Source organism: Myxocyprinus asiaticus, chromosome 31, assembly GCF_019703515.2.
Source record: "Myxocyprinus asiaticus isolate MX2 ecotype Aquarium Trade chromosome 31, UBuf_Myxa_2, whole genome shotgun sequence".
Taxonomy (NCBI): domain Eukaryota; kingdom Metazoa; phylum Chordata; class Actinopteri; order Cypriniformes; family Catostomidae; genus Myxocyprinus; species Myxocyprinus asiaticus.
Window position 1 is genome coordinate 5,571,901 of NC_059374.1, and position 18,871 is coordinate 5,590,771.

Below are 18,871 nucleotides of genomic sequence, written 5' to 3' on the forward strand. Positions count from 1 at the left end.
TAGACAAACATCTGCACTAAATTTGGGCGTGCAAAAGAGCTCAGCGACTTTCAATGTGGCACTGTCATAGGATGCCACCTTTCCAACAAATCGGTTCGTCAAATTTCTGCGCTGCTAGACCTTTCCCGGTCAAACATAAGTTCTGTTATTGTGAAGTGGAAACATCTAGGAGCAACAACACCCTAACCACAAAGCGGCAGACCACATAAGCTGACAGCGGAACACTGCAGAGTCTTGTGTGTAAAAATTGTTTGCCCTCAACTGCAACACTCACTACTGAGTTTCAGGCTGCTTCTAGAAACAACGTCAGCACAACAACTGTTCGTCGCGAGCCTCAGGAACTGGGTTTCTTTGGCCAAACTGCTAATGCCAAGCGTCAGTTGAAATGCTGTAAAGCACACAACAGTTGGACTCTGGAGCAGTGGAAACATGTTTTCTGGAGTGGTAAACCGCCCTTCACCATCTCCCAAACTGATGGATGAATATCGGTTTACTGGGTGCCAGGAGAATGCTACCTGCCAGCTGTAGAGTTTGGTGGTGGAGGAATAATGGTCTGGGGCTATTTTTCATGGTTTAGGTTAGGTTCCTTAATTCCAGTAAAGAACAATCTTAACGTTGCATCGTACACTGACATATTAGAGAATTGTGTGTTTCCAACTTTGTGGCAACACTCTGGAAAGGGCCCTTTTCTGTTCCAGCATGACCATTCCCTTATGCACAAAGCAAGCTCAATAAAGAAATGGTTTACTGAGTCTGGTGTGGAAGAACTTGGCTGGCGACCCGAACCTCATGGAACACCTTTGGGATGAATTGGAACGCAGACTGCGAGCCAGACACGATTGTCCATCATCAGTGTCTGACCATACTGATGCTCTTTTGTCTGAATGGGAACAAATCTCAACAGCCATGTTCCAACATCTAGTGGAAAGCCATCCAAAAAAGTGAAAGCTGTTATAGCAGCAAAGGGAGGGCTGATTCCTTATTAATGCCACATACTTTTGGCCATATATATTTTTGGTTACCAGTTGCAGGGGACTGCAATTAGTTTGATGCCAAAGACTCCCAAACATGATGATGATCCCCTTGCAAGGGCCCACCTTCCTAAAATATAAAGGCAGCTATATATTTACATGTATAAAGAAACATACAATGCGTGAGTGTGATATTATAAAAATGTTGTTTGCTAAATTAAGTATTGGCTTTTATAGTGCCATTGTACTAAAGCCAAAAGAAAAGACTAAAATATTATCTGCAAATAGTTATTTTGCATTGACAATGGATCTTTCTTCTAACCAATATTAGAGCACTCTTTCATCTGTAAACTGGAAGAGAAACATTTTCAATTCAAGAATTTTGTTCCAAAGCAGTTTTACAGAGAATATTGGCTTGCAATATACTCCAGTGAGTAAGTGTACAAACTATTCCTGTATATTGAAAGGCGATAGAAACATTTATAATAAATTTGATTATTTTTTTTTACAAAACCATGTGCAGATTTATTTTAAAATTAAAAATGATTAGTCAATTAAATAAAAGAATGATTAGTCTCATGATGTCCGAACAGTCTTTAGAGAGCAGAATGAAGTCAAAAAATATTTCTCTCTCTCTGAAAATTTCCTCAGGATGCCTGGGGGTCCCCAGATCCCAGTTTGAAAAACCTTGACCTGAAGAGTAACCTTTCGAAAGATATTAATCTTGTTTGATATTAAGTAAATTGTTTCAAGATTTACATAAAATAAAAAATAAAAAAAAACATTACCTTTGCTAGTCAGATTTCCTCATCCACCTTCGCCTGTGTCTCAGTATTTAAACAGATCTAGTATCTTCTCAACTCCACAGTGAGGATTACAGGATTACTCCACCTGACTAATCAGATATCACACCCGTTTCTTTGGATGTATTACCATGGTATTGTGGTGTTATGACATACTTCGGAGTACAATGTTTAATACGGTAATCATTGGTATTTAGCTATTAAAAGATCATAGTATACCATCTAAAACCATCCCTTTACCATTGACGTCATGGAAAGAAAAACTTATTTAATCAATAATATTTAATAAATATTTTAAACATAAATAATTGTGTCTCTGTCAAGACAATAATGCAGTACAATATATTTTACAACAGTCATTTGTAAGTATAATGAAATGTACAGCAGCTGTTTGTGCATAGAAAGAAGTCCCCATTATCAGCAGTCCTGTAGTTTATATACGTCCAGTGTTTGCATGTGTGGAAGCTTCACTATAGTCCTCTGTTGGCTCTTGGCTGTCTGGCTGGATCAGGCCCTGCTTGTATTCAGCTCCAGTGACTCGGCAATGCGGCAGCATTTCCTCCACGAGAATCCACACCAGACCTGGGCTCTGCAGCTGAGGTAGTCCGGAAATGTCCAGTCGCTCTAACTTTGTGGGGATAAAGACAGGAAAGAACTAAAATTACGCAGCAAACCAAGTTGTCAAAAACAAAGGTATGTTTCATAGCTCTAGATTTTGTTAAATTCTGACAGGTAATGAGATTGTGGCTCAAAGGAATATTCATTACAAGTTAAACTCAATTGACAGCATTTATGGCATTATGTTGAATACCAAAACATAAATAAAAATAATAATAATTAACTCGTCCCTACACCAATTATTGGAGGGTTGAAAGGAAGAAATGTGTATCTTATTAGTTTATAAAAGCACTTACATTTATTCTTCTGTAAAAACGTGTGTATTATTTGAGCCGTAAAGTTGTTTAAATCGACGTTTTTACATAGGCTAAACTTTACGGCGTTACAATGTCATTGCAACAAAGTTGTAAAACTGGATATAACTTTAGAAAGAAAAGATTAGCAAGTGATTTGATCATACTAAAATCATGTTAACACACATATTGTTTATGTCTTCTGGCTATAATTTTGAAACAGTGAGTATTTCAATGTTTACAAATTGGCCCCATTCACTTCCATTGTAAGTGCCTCACAATATCCATGTGTAACAATGTTTACAGTTAGGGAACAGGAGGAAGCAGGAGACAGCGAATCCAACTCAAACAGTCTGTTTATTTTTACACTCAGAATTCACACTTTTCAGTGAACACACTTCAAAACACGCTTTTCAGCAGGCATCTGGCTCGCTCATGAAGCCCGTCTCCACTCTCACTGCAATGACAAACAGCTGTTAGAGAAAATCATTGGCAGGTGATGGTCTATACCATTCTCATCTCCTGATCTCGCTCTCCATTCACAAACCGGCGCACAACCACGCCCCCACCACTGCACCATGCTTTTTTATTTTTTTAAAGAAAAGGATGGCCAAGTCAAAATTAATTTTTGTAATAATCAACATTATGCCAACAAATGCTGTCGATTGAGCTTAACTTAATTGTAATGGACTTAATTGATATTCCTTAAAGTGTGTAAAAACTACTTGGGTCCATTGTATATCTGATTTAAGCATAAGACACAACAAAAGACTGGGTCTATTAGAGATACCTGAGGTTCTGTAATGCAGCTAGTCCTCCCATTGTGATACGAGGACATTGGAGATGTTTAACTCCACCAGACTCCCCAAACACATGCAGACGGACAAGGAACCAGTCATCCACTTCAGGGCATCCTCGTAGAGAAAGAGTGTGAAGTTTATTCTGCCTCACTGAGGAGAGACAATATGTTTCAGTGACTAAAACTTGTTCATCATATGGACCACATATTTTGTTAGTTTTAGGGTGTGATTGTCCTCTTTTCTGTGTGCTCTGTGTATATTGTTCATCAATACTATAATGCATGCTCTAAAACAGACAGTTCAGTTCTGGATACTGATTAGTCTAAACAGTGTTCCAGCCATGCTAAAATACACAATATAGTTAAAGCTATGACGTGAAACACCTGTTCACCTAGCTACTGGGTCAGTCCATCTTATGTGATCCAATAATTATAAAGTTGGTTGCTTGACCATTTTTAATTTTCGTAACTTTTTTTGAGTGATTACCTCTATGTATTGGTATTGCAAAATCACCAGTTTTTTATTTTTATTTTAACCACGACGGCCATCTTTGTGTCATGGCACACGACAAATTTTTGTTATACAACTGTTTACGGAAACCTCAATATCTTGGCTCAGGATGGTCCTAGCTCACTGGAACAAAAACTGATCTCTAGAACACATTATAAGGTACATGTATGTATATAAATGTATATTTTGCACATTCTTGTTCCTTAGACTTAGAACATAAGTCCTAATGTAATGCTCAAGTTTGCTCAAAGTTCCACTATTAGGGTCAATTTATAATGGAAAGGGTTCAAGTCTCAGTCTTAATTTTTTTAGGGGTACCTAGGTAAGTATAGTGTACATGCAGAACATTTCAGGATTGAGGCTTCTCGTATTTATTTTTTAATTTTTTATGGGGGTCGAGAAAGTGCAATTGTTTTAAATTCCCCTCAATTTCGGGTTGAATATCTCTGGTGGGGGACCAGATAGGAACCTGAAATTGTCACAGGAATAAGTCCTCTATAGTAGCATTCTGCTGTAAAAATTTTGAGATTCCACTGGTTACAGAGCTAGGGCTAGTAGAATTCTGGGGAAAAGCCTACTTTATTCATGCATTTTGAGAAATGAACAGATATAATTGTGGCATGGGGGTCGTGGTCATGTGTCGGTCTGCGGGAGAGAGAGAGCGGTAAGGCTCGTCACCTGGCTCATAATTATCTCCAACAGCACTCTCTCATTAAAGTGATGGCGGAGGGAGACTTAAAAGGCATGCCAGAGCATCAGAGAGGGAGAGAGAGTGACCAGAAAGCTACCGCAGACAGAGCTTCTGAGGAATATTATCTCTTTATGTTTATAAAGACGGTTACCGTCGGGTGTGTGTGTTGTGTGAAAAACATAAAATTAAAGAACTAACCTTGAACCTGCTTCGTTGTCTCCTGACTCCTCCTTTGCCCCGAACAAAGAGCTTTGCTACAGTAATATAAGCATAACAAGTAACAAAAATGAACAATATTTTACAGTAATTATGTTTATGATTGACATACAATAGCTTATGCTTGTCAGTTAGGTCTAATATGTTACTACTCTTGATATTTGCAATGGTGAAGCATAATCTATCACAGCGTTCTTCAAAAAGTTCATAAACAAAAGCGTTTAGTTTTAAGTAACCTTAATGAACTATATGTGGAGTTTAAAAATCAGCACCCAGAGTTAAAGGTTAAAATGGTCAAGCAAGCTGTTTTGGACCACTTGAGATGGACTGACCGTACTGTGAATATCACTGCACCAATACGGTGCAGCAGTGCCTGCCCACGTTTTCAGTCTTGGTTCCTTAAGTATTTTTCACATTCATTTTTTCCATAGAGATTTCATAAAATCCTTCAAAAAGAGAGTTCTAAGGCATGAACCAAACCAACTAGCTCCGAAGTGAATCCCAACATTCCAAAATTTGAATTGAAGCAAAAAATATCTGAACATTCCACAAAAGGTACAAGACTGCGTACTTAACGTCTTTAAAGAGGGAATGAACTACAATCCCATGAAGCATTGCGAATGATCTAATCAAATTAAAGACTATGGAAAAATATAAAACAATTGATTCAAAGTTGTTGATTTTAAGTATAGAATTAATATATTAAAAGTATATTACAAATATTCAGATATACAAATATATAAGCAAATACACAGATGAGTCAAAACGATTACGTATGTTGTGTAGGGCTATTCAAATACACTGCACTGTGATGTCACAATGTTGCCAATTTCAAAAAGAGTAATTTTTGCAGAGTGGAAACAATAAATGCTCTTTTCAGACTGGAGTGGAAGTTTTGAGTTCTGAAACATAGAGTATGTTTATATAATAAAATGACCTCTTATACATAGATAAGCCAAAACATTATGACCACTCACAGGTGAAGCGAATAATGTTGATCATCTCCTAACAAGGCCACATGTCTGGGTAGATTAGATGGTAAGCGAACAATCAGTTCTCGTAGTCAACGTGTTGAATGCAGGAGAAATGGGCAGGAGTAAAGACCTGAGCAAATCTGACAGGGGCCAAATTGTTATGGCCAGATGACTGGGTCAGAAAATCTCAGCAGTGGTCAGTACCTACCGACAGTGGTCTGAGAAGGGACAAACGACAAACTGGCAACAGGGTGTTGGGCAACGAAGGCTATGCCATCTGGTCCAAACCAACAGAAGGTCTACTGTGGCACAAGTCACAAAAAATTGTAATGATGTTTACAGGAGGAATGTGTCACAACACACAGTGGATTGCACCCTGCTGCGTATGGGGCTGCGTTGCCGCAGACCGGTCAGAGTGCCCATGATGACCCCTGTCTAGTGTCGAAAGCACCTACAATGGGCACGCGAGCGCTGGAACTGGACCATGGAGCAGTGGAAGAAGGTTGCCTGGTCCAATGAGTCCCATTTTCTTTTACATCACATGAACAGCCATGTACTTGTGCGCCGTTTGCCTGAGGATGTGATGGCACCAGGATGCACTATGGGAAGACGACAAGCCGGTGGAAGGAGTGTGATGCTCTGGGCAATGTTCTGCTGGGAAACCTTAGGTCCGGTCATTCATGTGGATGTTAATTTGACACGTGCCACCTACCTAAACATCGTTGCAGACCATGTACACCCCTTCATGGCAATGGTATTCCCTGATGGCAGTGGCCTCTTTCAGTAGGATTATGCGCCCTGCCACACTGCACACATTGTTCTGGAATGGTTTGAGGAACATGATGAAGAGTTCAAGGTGTTGCTCTGGCCTCCAAATTCCCCAGATCTCAATCCGATTGAGCATCTGTGGGATGTGCTGGACCAACAAGTCCGATCCACAGCAGTTCCACCAAGTCCTGTAAGTTGCGAGAAGTTATCTGCTGTCTTGGTGCCAGATAACACAGGACACCTTCAGGGGTCTTGTAGAGTCCATGCCTCTGAGGCACGCGGAAGGCCAACAGCATATCAGGCAGGTGGCCATGATGATTTGGGTCATCAGTGTAATATATACATACACTGGTGGCCAAATTGGTATTTTTATTCACCAAAGTAGCATTCAACTGATCACAATGTATAGTCAGGACATTAATAATGTAAAAAATTACAATTACAATTTGAAATTTTTTTCAGAACTTCTTAAACTACTTCAAAGAGTTCTCATCCAAAAATCCTCCATGTGCAGCAATGACAGCTTTGCAGATCCTTGCCATTCTAGCTGTCAGTTTGTCCAGATACTCAGGTGACATTTCACCCCACGCTTCCTGTAGCACTTGCCATAGATGTGGCTGTCTTGTCGGGCACTTCTCACGCACCTTACAGTCTAGCTGATCCCACAAAAGCTCAATGGGGTTAAGATCCAGAACACTCTTTTCCAATTATCTGTTGTCCAATGTCTGTGTTTCCTTGCCCACTCTAACCTTTTCTTTTTTTTTCTGTTTCAAAAGTGGCTTTTACTTTGTAATTTTTCCCATAAGGCCTGCACCCCTGAGTCTTCTCTTTTCTGTTGTACATGAAATTGGTGTTGAGCGGGTAGAATTGAAGCTGTCAGCTGAGGACATGTGAGGCATCTATTTCTCAAACTAGAGACTCTGATGTACTTATCCTCTTGTTTAGTTGTACATCTGGCCTTCCACATCTCTTTCTGTCCTTGTTAGAGCCAGTTGTCCTTTGTCTTTGAAGACTGTAATGTACACCTTTGTCTGAAATCTTCAGTTTTTTTTCCAATTCAATTCAATTTCAAGCATTGTATAGCCTTCATTTCTCAAGACAATGATTGTCTGATGAGTTTCTAGAGAAAGCGGTTTCTTTTTTTGCCATTTTGACCTATTTCTGACCTTAAGACCTGCCAGTCTATTGCATACTGTGGCAACTCAAAAACAAACACAAAGACAATGTTAAGCTTCATTTAACAAACCAAATTGCTTTCAGCTGTGTTTGATATAATGGCAAGTGATTTTCTAGCACCAAATTAGCAATTTAGCATGATTACTCAAGGATAAGGAGTGATGGCTGCTGGAAATGGGGCCTGTCTAGATTTGATCAAAAATGACTTTTTTCAAATAGTGGTGGTGCTGTATTTTTACATCAGTAATGTCCTGACTATACTTTGTGATTGCCAGTGAATTAAAGTACCAATTTCCTTCCGAAACAGCAAAATCTGTACATTATTCCAAACTTTTGGCCGCCAGTGTATTTATATTATATATATATACTGTATTTACTGTATATACATATGAATGTATATACTAACAAATTAACAATACTTTTACACCATTTATTAATCTTGGTTAATGTTAATTTAAACATATAATAATACATTTTAAAATCAGAAGTTGTATATGCTAACATTAGTTAATGCTCTATGAACTAACATGAACTAACAATGAACAATTGTATTTTTTATTAACTAGCATTAACAAAGATGAATAAATGCTGTAAAAAAGATATTGTTCATTGTTATTTCATTACATCTAATGCATTAAATAATGTTAACGAATAGAACCTTACTGTAAAGTGTTACCATATACAAATATACTGTATAAGCAGTTTAAGAGTGTATCGAGGGCGATTCAATTGCATCATTCACAGTGCGTCATGGGAGTGAGTGTTCACTGCAGAGCTCTTTTGGCATGATTTTTTTGCCGCAATTATCTGATTGGTGGAGCGTTTGTCTTCAGGATCATGGATAGTGTAGTTCTTCACCAGGAATTACGTTATTAAACATGATTTTTTTTTTTAAATAAAGACTAAATAATGCAGACTGATGGCTTCAATAGAAGCATATAGATTAACAATCTCGGAGTTCATGGTAGATCTGTCTATAAATATTTAGAAGTTATTGTTAAAAATCAATTCCCATATTGAAAAAATTAATGGGATTTTTACTTTCGGAACCCAACTGTTGCGCTCTATTGTGAATATAATAACAGCTAAAGAGGTTGCTCCGTTGATTGCAAAAGACAGAGAGAAATGTGATATTTCCTGCAACAAGTGTGTTTGTGTGTGTTTGTGTGTGTATATAAAACAGCAGTTGATTACCAAGGTTATCAAGTCCTTCATGGTTTATTAGGGTACCATTCAGATCCACTTCCTCAATATGCATGCCAGGTGTGCTGAGAAACTCATAGCTGAATCTCCTTTTGAGTCTGGACGAAACCATTCAGACTGCCCTGCAAATCTATAGAGGCGATGGAGACTCAATTATGTAATTTAAACTAGTAGAGATAGTCCTTAGTAGGATTCTGGATGTGTTTATAATGGCAACAGTTACCTGAAGCTCCCTCTTAGAGTCAAAATATAATAAGCTGCAGCAATATTATCACCAAACCTCTGCTGTGTGTAACCAAAAAACCTGTATGAGAGATATAAAAGACATTAATGTACATTACCTGACCAAAATAAAAGTCACAGTTTGGATTTAAATAAGCAGATACTTAAGAGCCTATGATTGGATCATTATTGCAGTGATTAATATGTTTCAGCTGGCAACAATTCTTTTAACCCTAACTGATGCAGTGTGTAGCTTTTCATTTCTTAAACAACTATGTTGGAAGAGGAATCCTGTGGTCGTGGAAAAGATGTTACTGTGTTTCAGAAGGGTAAATTATTGGCCTGAATCAAAGAAAACAACTAAGGAGATTGCTGAAATCACTGGAATTGGGTTAAGAACTGTCCAATGCATTATGAAGACCTGCTGGATAGTGGTGAACCGTCAGCTTCGCGGAAGAAATGTGGTTGGAAAAAATCTTGAATGATCGTGATGAGGGATCACTAAAACGCTTGAAGTCACATCGTAAAAAATTGACAGTAGAACTCACGGCTATGTTAAATAGTGAAAGTAAGAACATTTCCACATGCACAATGAGACGAGAACTTACAGAATTGGGACTAAACATCTGTGTGGCCACAAGAATTCCACTTGATAGTGAGGCTAATAGGAAAAACCAACTTCAATTTGCTAGGGAGCATAAAGATTGGACTGTGGAGCAATGGAAAAAGGTCATGTGGTCTGATGAGTCCAGATTTACACTATTCCAAAGCGATGGGCGCATCAGGGTAAAAAGGGAAGAGCATGAAGTGATGCACCCGTCATGCATAGTGCCCACTGTACAAGCCTCTAGAGGGAGTGTTATTATCTGGGGTTGCTTCAATTGGTCAGGTCTTGGCTCAGCAACATTATGCGGCAATAAAATGAAGTCAGCTGACTACCTGAATGTACTGAATGACCTGGTTATCCCATCAATGGATTTTTTCTTTCCTGATGGTACAGGCATATTTCAGGATGACGATGCCAAGATTCATTGGGCTCAAATTGTGAAAGAGTGGTTCAGGGAGCATGAGGAATCATTTTCACACATGAACTGGCCACCACAGAGTCCTGACCTTAACCCCACTGAAAGTCTTTGGGATTTGCTGGAGAAGACTTTATGGAGTGGTTCGACACTCCTGTCATCAATACAAGATCTTGGCCAAAAATTAATGCAACTCTGGACGGAAATAAATGTTGTGACATTGCATAAGTTTGTCGAAACAATGCCACGACGAATGTGCGCCGTAATCAAAGCTAAAGGCGGTCCAACGAAATATTAGAGTTATTTTTTTTTTTGGGCCAGCCAGTGTACATGTATTTATTTCATATATTGCATTCATTGCATTACGAAAACAAATGGGTTAATGGTTATTCCCATCTAAGTCAAGTCTCAAAGTAGTAAAAAACTAGATGATGCTAGGATGCATGGTTGCCAGGGCATTGCAATACAGTTGCTAGGTTGTTCTAGATGGTTGCTAGGTGTCAAAAGAGCCCACTCCCAACTCTCTATATTATTCTGGTCCCTAGATACTGTTTATCCCAGGATAATGACATTTTTTTGCCCGTTTTATCCTCTGCCAAGCCAAAAAATCTGATTGCTTAAAAAAGTAATAGCACACCTTTCATGAAACACTGGTACTTACTTATTCTTGCGTCTGACCACTCGTGTCCTCAACCAGCTGCTCCAGCCCACAATGTTCTCCACATCATAAAAGTAATGACTGAGTTTCAGGAGGAACCTGTTGAAGACAGATGGAGCAGCAGCACTTGAACTCCAACTCCTCCGGACAGCAACAGCACAGGTGCGTTCTGAACACCTCCTGATGGCCTGGGATTTAGGAAAGAGTACCCCTCCATCAACACCAAACCACAGATGTGCTCCTTTTAAATCATATTATACTGGATATCATTTAGTATTTACTAATTTTATTAAAGTAACCATTATTACAATGATTTACTTATAAACTAAAAACAATCGATACTGTGAGGGCAAAAAGAATCACCATACAGCTTCCTCTCAAACTGAACCAGTTTGAGAAATATAATTGCACTTAAGTTGATATTGGTTTGATTGGGTGAGTCATTTGATGGAATGAAAATAGATTAGAGTGTTGTAACTTGCCAGATGCCCCACGTCCAGGATTTTCTGGGACTGTCCATTCACAAAGTGTCCCAGAATTTGAACAATTTCCCGACGCGTTCACACATATGAGCAAGGAGAAGAAACTGATCAAACGCTCTCCTAAACCACTCTCTCATATGAATTATTAGGAAGTCCCTAATTCATTTTAGTGAATCGGTTCGTTTGGACGGTTCATGTTCATGAAGCTCTCCTAAACAGTCCTCTCCCACCCAGTCCTCTCTAAAACTTTGGGAAGTCCGATTCATTTGAGTCAATTGGTTTGTTCGGATGATTCATTTAGAGGAACCATATAAAAGGACAATTAATTTCAAGCTGGATTTCTTCCACAACATTTCACGTCTTAATATTTTTTGCTTAATATTTAGTTAAATGCTGTTTTTCACCACTATGATTTCGATTTATTTATTTAGGCTATGTAATGGTGTTGATTTGTTCAAATGCTGTTTAATGCTGATGGTTGTATATTTTTTAAATGATGTTTTAATGTAGTAAGGCCATATTGCTGTCATCTTGTTGAGTTGCCAACTACTTTTTTTAAAAGTAACTTAAATTCAAAATTGCTCATTGACAGAAAAAGTAAATATGTTAAATAGGGCTGAGAAATTTCATGCGTTAATTTCTGTGATTAATGGTTGACTGCGTAATGTATAAAAAAAAAACATTAATGCATTAAATTAAGTATCCCTTTTTTTCTCTTCCTGAAACTTCACTAATGTTTTTCCCCACTTCCTGTGGCTAAAATTGGCATAAATACATTTCCAGTAGGTACACGGACAACTCAACAGCACATCCTAGCATAGAAACTAGTTTCGGAGCACTGCATGCTTATTCATTAGGTGCGACACATGTCCCGGGCATAATAAACACAGGAGCGGATTTACTGTACTGAATGAGAATGGAGACTTCACCCGCAAGTGGTGAGCCAGGTGTGGGAGCGATACGGGCAAGCTGCCGTATCTCTTCGCATCACCTAAAAATGCTCTCTCACTGTAATCTGAACCAGAGTTAAAAGCAAAACCGCACAAGACAGACTCAATGTGTGCGCGACATAGACTGAACGGCAGCCAGCGAAAATAATAGTTTTTAGATTTTAAACTTCAGCAAATTAAACTTTAGCATTCAATTTGTTTTATATCTGTATGTATAGTCTAATAGTTAGAGATAGACCGATAATTGGTTTGACCGATATTGACTATATTTTTAACAGATATTTACAGTTTTCCACTTAATCGTTATCCGTTCTTTAATATCGGGTGATAAAGTTGGACACAAAAGACTTTACATTTTAAATATGAATAAGGCTTAGTGAGGGGCTTTGAGCAAGTGTATAATGCAACTAAAACTAGTAAAATTTATTCTTTGTGGACTGTGCGCAATATTAGTTTTGTAATGCAGTTCATCAGAGGTTAGTGATAAATTGTTAAGTTGTTAATGTGCCTAAAAGCAGAAATAAAACAATAATTAAAAATCGGTTATGCAAATCAGTTATCGGACACTTAAACACAATAATAATCAGTATCATATCAGTCATTAAAAAACAATATATGTCGATCTCTACTAATAATGCATTGGCAATGTAGACTTCAGTTTATCTTGCCAAAAAAGCTTGATATAAATTTGATCTGCCCATTTGATCCTATTATTTAAAAAGTACACTGGAAAACGGCAGAAGATTTTATGACATGTAAACTTATCATTTATATGCCACTTATATGCTACCAAGATTTATACCTGCAAAAATGTCTAATTAACTCTATTTGCAAATAAAATCAAATTAAATTAAATAATAATAATATTATTTAAAAAACATTTACATGAACATAATTAAATAAGTAAAATAAATGATGACTAACCAATTTTTTGCAAGTTTTTTTTAAACAAAGTATAAAATAAATATAATTAAGATTGCATTTTAATATTTGTTTTTATGTACCATGATTAATCGCGATCAATCACAGAAAACTGTGTGATTAATTAGTTAGCCTAAGATTCACAGACCTAATGTTAAACTTTTACACAATAAAATGATTGATGTATTGTTTAAATGAATTATATGCCTTTCTGTGGTCATTTACATATCAAACAAGAAGTAAACGTCCTAAATATGTTTTACTGCTTGTATTATGGCCAGCATTTTTTCGGTTATTGATAAGGTGTCCAGGAATTTTACAGGGCCAGTGGCAACCTAAAATTGTGTTGTTGTGGAGAAGTGTGTGTGAGACGAGTATGAGCACTGTTCCCTATGGGGTACATATTTTCAATTCTGAATGGCGTTAAACCAAGGTTTTTACACGATACTTCAAGGTACTCCATAGTTCATGTCCAAAAACATGGTAATGAAATAAAACTGAAGTGGATCCGCACACTGTTTAATGATTCTCTTTTATTAATTTAAAATTAATACAATTTAAATTAATAAAAGGTACTAATTAAACAGTGTGCGGATCCACTTCAGTTTTATTTCAATGATTTTTGCCTTAATCCAGCACCTGTTACAGAAGTGTTGGATGTGCGTGCGTTCCCCCTCCCCCTTTTCAAAAGCATGGTAATACCATGGTACACGTCCAAAAAAACAGAACTACCTTGGTATTTTGTGGTACTATTGTTAGTGAGGGATTAAACCCCACACTGGACTTTCGTGCGACTACAAAATTAAGTCCGATTATGAAATATGCCAGTCATTATAACTGTTGTCTAACCCATTTATTATATATATATATATATATATATATATATATATATATATATATATATATATATATATAATAAATGGGTTATATATATATATATATATATATATATATATATATATATATATATATATATATATATATATATATAAAAGACAGACACAGACCCATTAACAATCTGGATATATGATATAAACAGTTTACTTGAACTCACCACCAAGGAGGCTGCCATCTTTGTTCTTTTTATACGGCGGCTGTGGAGGGACAAACCGCACTGTTGCTGGGGGTTAGGGAGGTTTAAAAAAAAAATATTATATATATATATATATATGTGTGTGTGTGTGTAAATAAAATGTAAAAGTATCTCTTGGTCTAAACACTATTCAAAATCAAATCAAATCACTTTTATTGTCACACTGCCATAAAAACAAGTGCAATGGTGTGTGAAATTCTTGGGTGCAGTTCCGATCATCATAGCAGTCGTGACAGTGACGAGACAGTACCAATTTACAATAACATCAAATTAACACAGCACAATTTAAAGTCTAATATACACATAATTACACACAACAATATACAAATAATAACATACACTGTACAGTATACAATACACACTATATAGATACACATTATTCAATAAAAATAAAAAATAAAAAAGTATATATAGTAGTATATATAGAATGTACAGTAGGTTGTATTGTACTGGATTGACATTCAGGTTGTCGGTTGATAGTAAGTTGTTCTAAGCTGAGCTATCCGTTTTACATTAGAAACTTTATTTATATCATACAGTTCTTCCACACGACTACAGGGATAGTCGTGTCGTTGTATAGTTCTCCAAAATATTTTTTTTTTCCTTTCCAGATTTTTGATACTTTTGGTTAGTTGTAAAACATGAGTTAAAAACGGTTGTGACAGTATTTTACAAGCACACAGGTGTTGTTATTCATCATGGCTGGCAGCAGGGGGCGCATAGACATTACAGATTGACATGAACGGATGTAACGAGCACATACAGGAGGTGAAATAAATAATATGACACTTAGGGCGTTTCCAAACTGCATTTTTGCACCCTTGCACGGCACTGCGGGAAGGGGACGCCACTCGAAGGGTCGTTCCTACCTAAAGTTAATATATATATATATATATATATATATATATATATATATATTCCACAAGACTGTTAGGGAAGGGCACATTCATACAGTAATGCCATTATCCCTTCAGAGTGCCCAGATCAATAGCTCTGTCCTTCGGAATGAGTAAGACATAAGGAGTATCACTTTCAATTGGAATTCGCCCCTAATTATTAAAAAAAAAAGAAAAAAAAAAAAAAAAAAAAGTAAGCAGTAAGGTTTACCATTTATCCCTTGCCAGCACTCCCATGTGGGGCCCAAATGGGTTGCACTTGGGCTGATATTTGGGGCCCACCTGGCTACCAAACTGGGGCCCAGTCAATTTTGTCCTCAGTTTCCATGGAGGCCCCACATGAGTTAGCCCAAGTGGGTTGATGATGGGCCCTTAATGGGCTCCATATAGGGCCCATATGGGTTACCCAGGTTTCTCCCATTTGGAGCCTACAGGAGTCTGCCTACATGGGTTGATGATGGGACCCAGCTAGGTCTTATCTATTGCTCTTATGGGCCACAACAGGTATATAAATGGGTTACCATATTTGTCTGCTTGGGTTACCTTATTTTACAGTAAACCCCAAAATACAAATATTACATTTAACCAACTTAAGTACACTAAAATGTAAAATGTATTGCTTCAATGAAGAGAGTCCAGTAGTTAATGCTTTCCTTTAGTAAGCAAGGCTTTTGTGGGAATAATTGGTACATAACTTGCATAACAGACTTAATAACTTAACATGACTTAAAAGTTAATTATGTTCTAAAGTTGTTAAAAACTCTGAAAAATAACATATATAAAAAAAAATAATCTGAATAAAACAAAACCGCAGTGCAGCTCCTCACTCCTCCGTCCTCACCCTCCCAACGGCCCTTTGAAAAGAGAAAATAAATTAATCAACCATTTTGCCACTCTTTTTATTCCCTTTTTCACAGTTAAAACAGATGTGTGGAAATGCTGTTTCAGCAGAAAATACATAAACACTATGACAGGCAGTCAAGTTTTCTAGTTTAGGGCCCTATGATTTCCACGATGTGGAAAACGTGGACGGAATCGCGGAATCAATTCATAAAAATGGAATTTACTGTATAACGTGGAATGTCACGGAATTTGTCTTTTTATTTAAAAAAAAAAATCAATAGTAGGGCTGTTAATCAAATTATAATCGCGATATGGACTAGTGTCTGTGATTAATAAATGCCAAAAAAGTAATTTAAATATGTAGTCTGCATGTTTCATAGGGCCCTACTAGTTCAACTACAGTAATTTGCATATTAACCAAATACATAAAGATGCCCTGGATTTATATTTATGTCAACATTTTGTGCATTGTAGTTCCATTTAAAACATAGTGACTTACACCCATCTTGCTCTCCAGCATGTGCCCTTGCAGTATGGTTTCCTCCCCTGTCCCTGGCACCAGTTAGCCACTTCGACACTGCCTTTTCAGCATCTTTTCTATTTATATGGTTTGTAAGGACATTTTTTTTTCAAGCTGCCTGTGAAATACATAAAGAGCATAAAAGTGAGATTATATTCCATATTTGAGTCTTTGCAACAAAGAAGCAGTTATCTCCATTTTGACATTTTTTCAGGAAATAGATTTTTTCATTGTCAGACTATATGTAGCTTAATGTGCAAGGTGATTTTACATTTTAAAGTAACAGAAAACAATAATGGTATCAGATATAATATTCTGTCATTACAAACAGTTTTCTTAACTTTCGATTCTAAGCATTGTCTTTTTTTTTTTTTTTTTTTTTACCAAAGTGGATATAGCAACATTTTTGTTGCAAGGGTTTATTAACTGAACAAGCACAGAAACAAGGGCACAGAGCAATAGTTAAGTTCAATAAGCCTCCATGTATGGTATTCTTATGGTATCTTTTTGGAGATCAATGTATATTAAGTGCTGTAGGTGATGTGCCTAGATTAAATCACTGAAATTGGCAATTAACCTGGCCCATATTATCACAATTCAGGGTGATCTCTGCCCAAGTAGGGACAATTTTCTATTGTTTGCATATGATCAAATTGTTTTGATTCTGCTGATTTATGAACAACAACTCAACTCTACTGAATAACCTCTGTTCGAACATGAATATGTTACAAATAATCCTACAGCAAGTAAACATACTGTATAAAAGCTCAAACAGTTTGAGTCCCCGGAATTCTCGCTTTCCATGGCGCCCAACAAAATTGTACTCTCTTGATAAGGGGTGGTCCAAAAGGAAGGCCATCATTCTCCAAGTGGTTTCATCCACGGTACTCCCTCCAATATCTGCCACCACGGCAACCTAAGGGGAAAGAAAAGGTTATCATTATAGGGGGAGACAACACAGAAACACTTTAAGGCTTTTTGGAAAATTCTTAACTTGTGTCATGTTTCAGAAAGCCCAACTTGACATGATAAGTCCTGTATTAGAGATATTTTAATTTTAGAACATTTTAGTAAGAACTCTGGACATTGCTATTTTGCTGAAGTTGTTTATATTCTGGAAGCTAGCTAGCAATTTGACTAGCAGCATGCTAGCAGCAGGAAGCTGGCACTTGCAACATTGGTATCCACTAATGCAGTGCCCGTTCGGGGAGAGTCACATCCAGAAAGGCAATGTACACAAAAACTAGAGTGTGAAAATGTTTCCATTGAGATGTCTGTCTTGTGTTCACATCAAGTTTTGTATTCACATCGAGTTGCTATAGGTTATTAGCTATAAATGTCCCACAGTCCCATAAATGCCTTAAATGCAGGCAATTGGTTGTTGTGAAAGTGTAACAGAAAACAGCTTTTAGCCAGAAAATGAGAACCACTCACCCAAATGACTTCAAACTTGAAATTGCAGTTCCTTTGGTACCCAGCAATACACCCGCCAAGTTGAAGCCGATCGGATGAACAGTTGTCGAGATATGCAAAGAACACACACACACACACACACACATACACACACACACACACACACACACAGATTCCTGTATTTTATAGAGATATGCCTGACATTTTTTATTGAACTCAGTCAAGTGTATGGTGCTCTATGATCATTTGGTGAATCTGCTAAATGGTAATATTAGAACATACATACCACTTCTTTGTGGAAGTTGGGGTCTGTCAATTTCCGCTCCATTGCTTCAATATCCAAGACCGTTTTTAGGGGGGAAACGACATCCTCGGGTAGTGTTGCAACAGTGGTTGCATCACGTTGTGTGAGGAGTGATTGTATCATCTTCCCATGAACCCTCTGCGTCTCCTTGATTTCCTCCAGGAGGGTTAGGAGGCGTACAAACATGCCATCTCTAAATGCAGAATTAGCACCTTGCAGAAGTCTATGGGGGTTATCTGGTGTAACAACTGAAGGTGTTGAATGTGGAGTGGGCTGGATAAATGGACGGGTGTTGAGCGAGTGGGGAGCCTCTGGTTGGAGGTTCTCTGGAACTGCGGGAGGTGAAGGCACATTGGATGGTGGATGATCGTGCCCAGAACCATCTGATTCCTCATCTGGGCTTGACAGAATCACTGGCCTTGAAATGCACAAAATGTAAAGCATAATTATGTAGTTTATAAGTTTCTATATACGTTTCAAATTAGGGCTGTATATGTGTAATATTCCTAGCTGTTAACATCTTT

At 37.5% G+C, this 18,871-nt stretch overlaps 1 long non-coding RNA gene and 1 pseudogene across 1 annotated transcript; both read right to left on the bottom strand.

Moving 5' to 3' along the window:
* Positions 1 to 1,919: 1,919 nt before the first annotated feature.
* Positions 1,920 to 14,367, bottom strand: LOC127422306 (distal membrane-arm assembly complex protein 2-like; annotated as a pseudogene).
* Positions 14,368 to 15,359: 992 nt separating this feature from the next.
* On the bottom strand, positions 15,360 to 18,528 carry LOC127422312 (uncharacterized). The gene is made up of 5 exons (XR_007894149.1): positions 18,330 to 18,528; positions 18,065 to 18,095; positions 17,387 to 17,546; positions 16,610 to 16,748; positions 15,360 to 16,121 (listed from the first exon to the last, which is right to left on the bottom strand). It is a non-coding gene; the product is annotated as an uncharacterized LOC127422312 (long non-coding RNA).
* Positions 18,529 to 18,871: the final 343 nt, after the last annotated feature.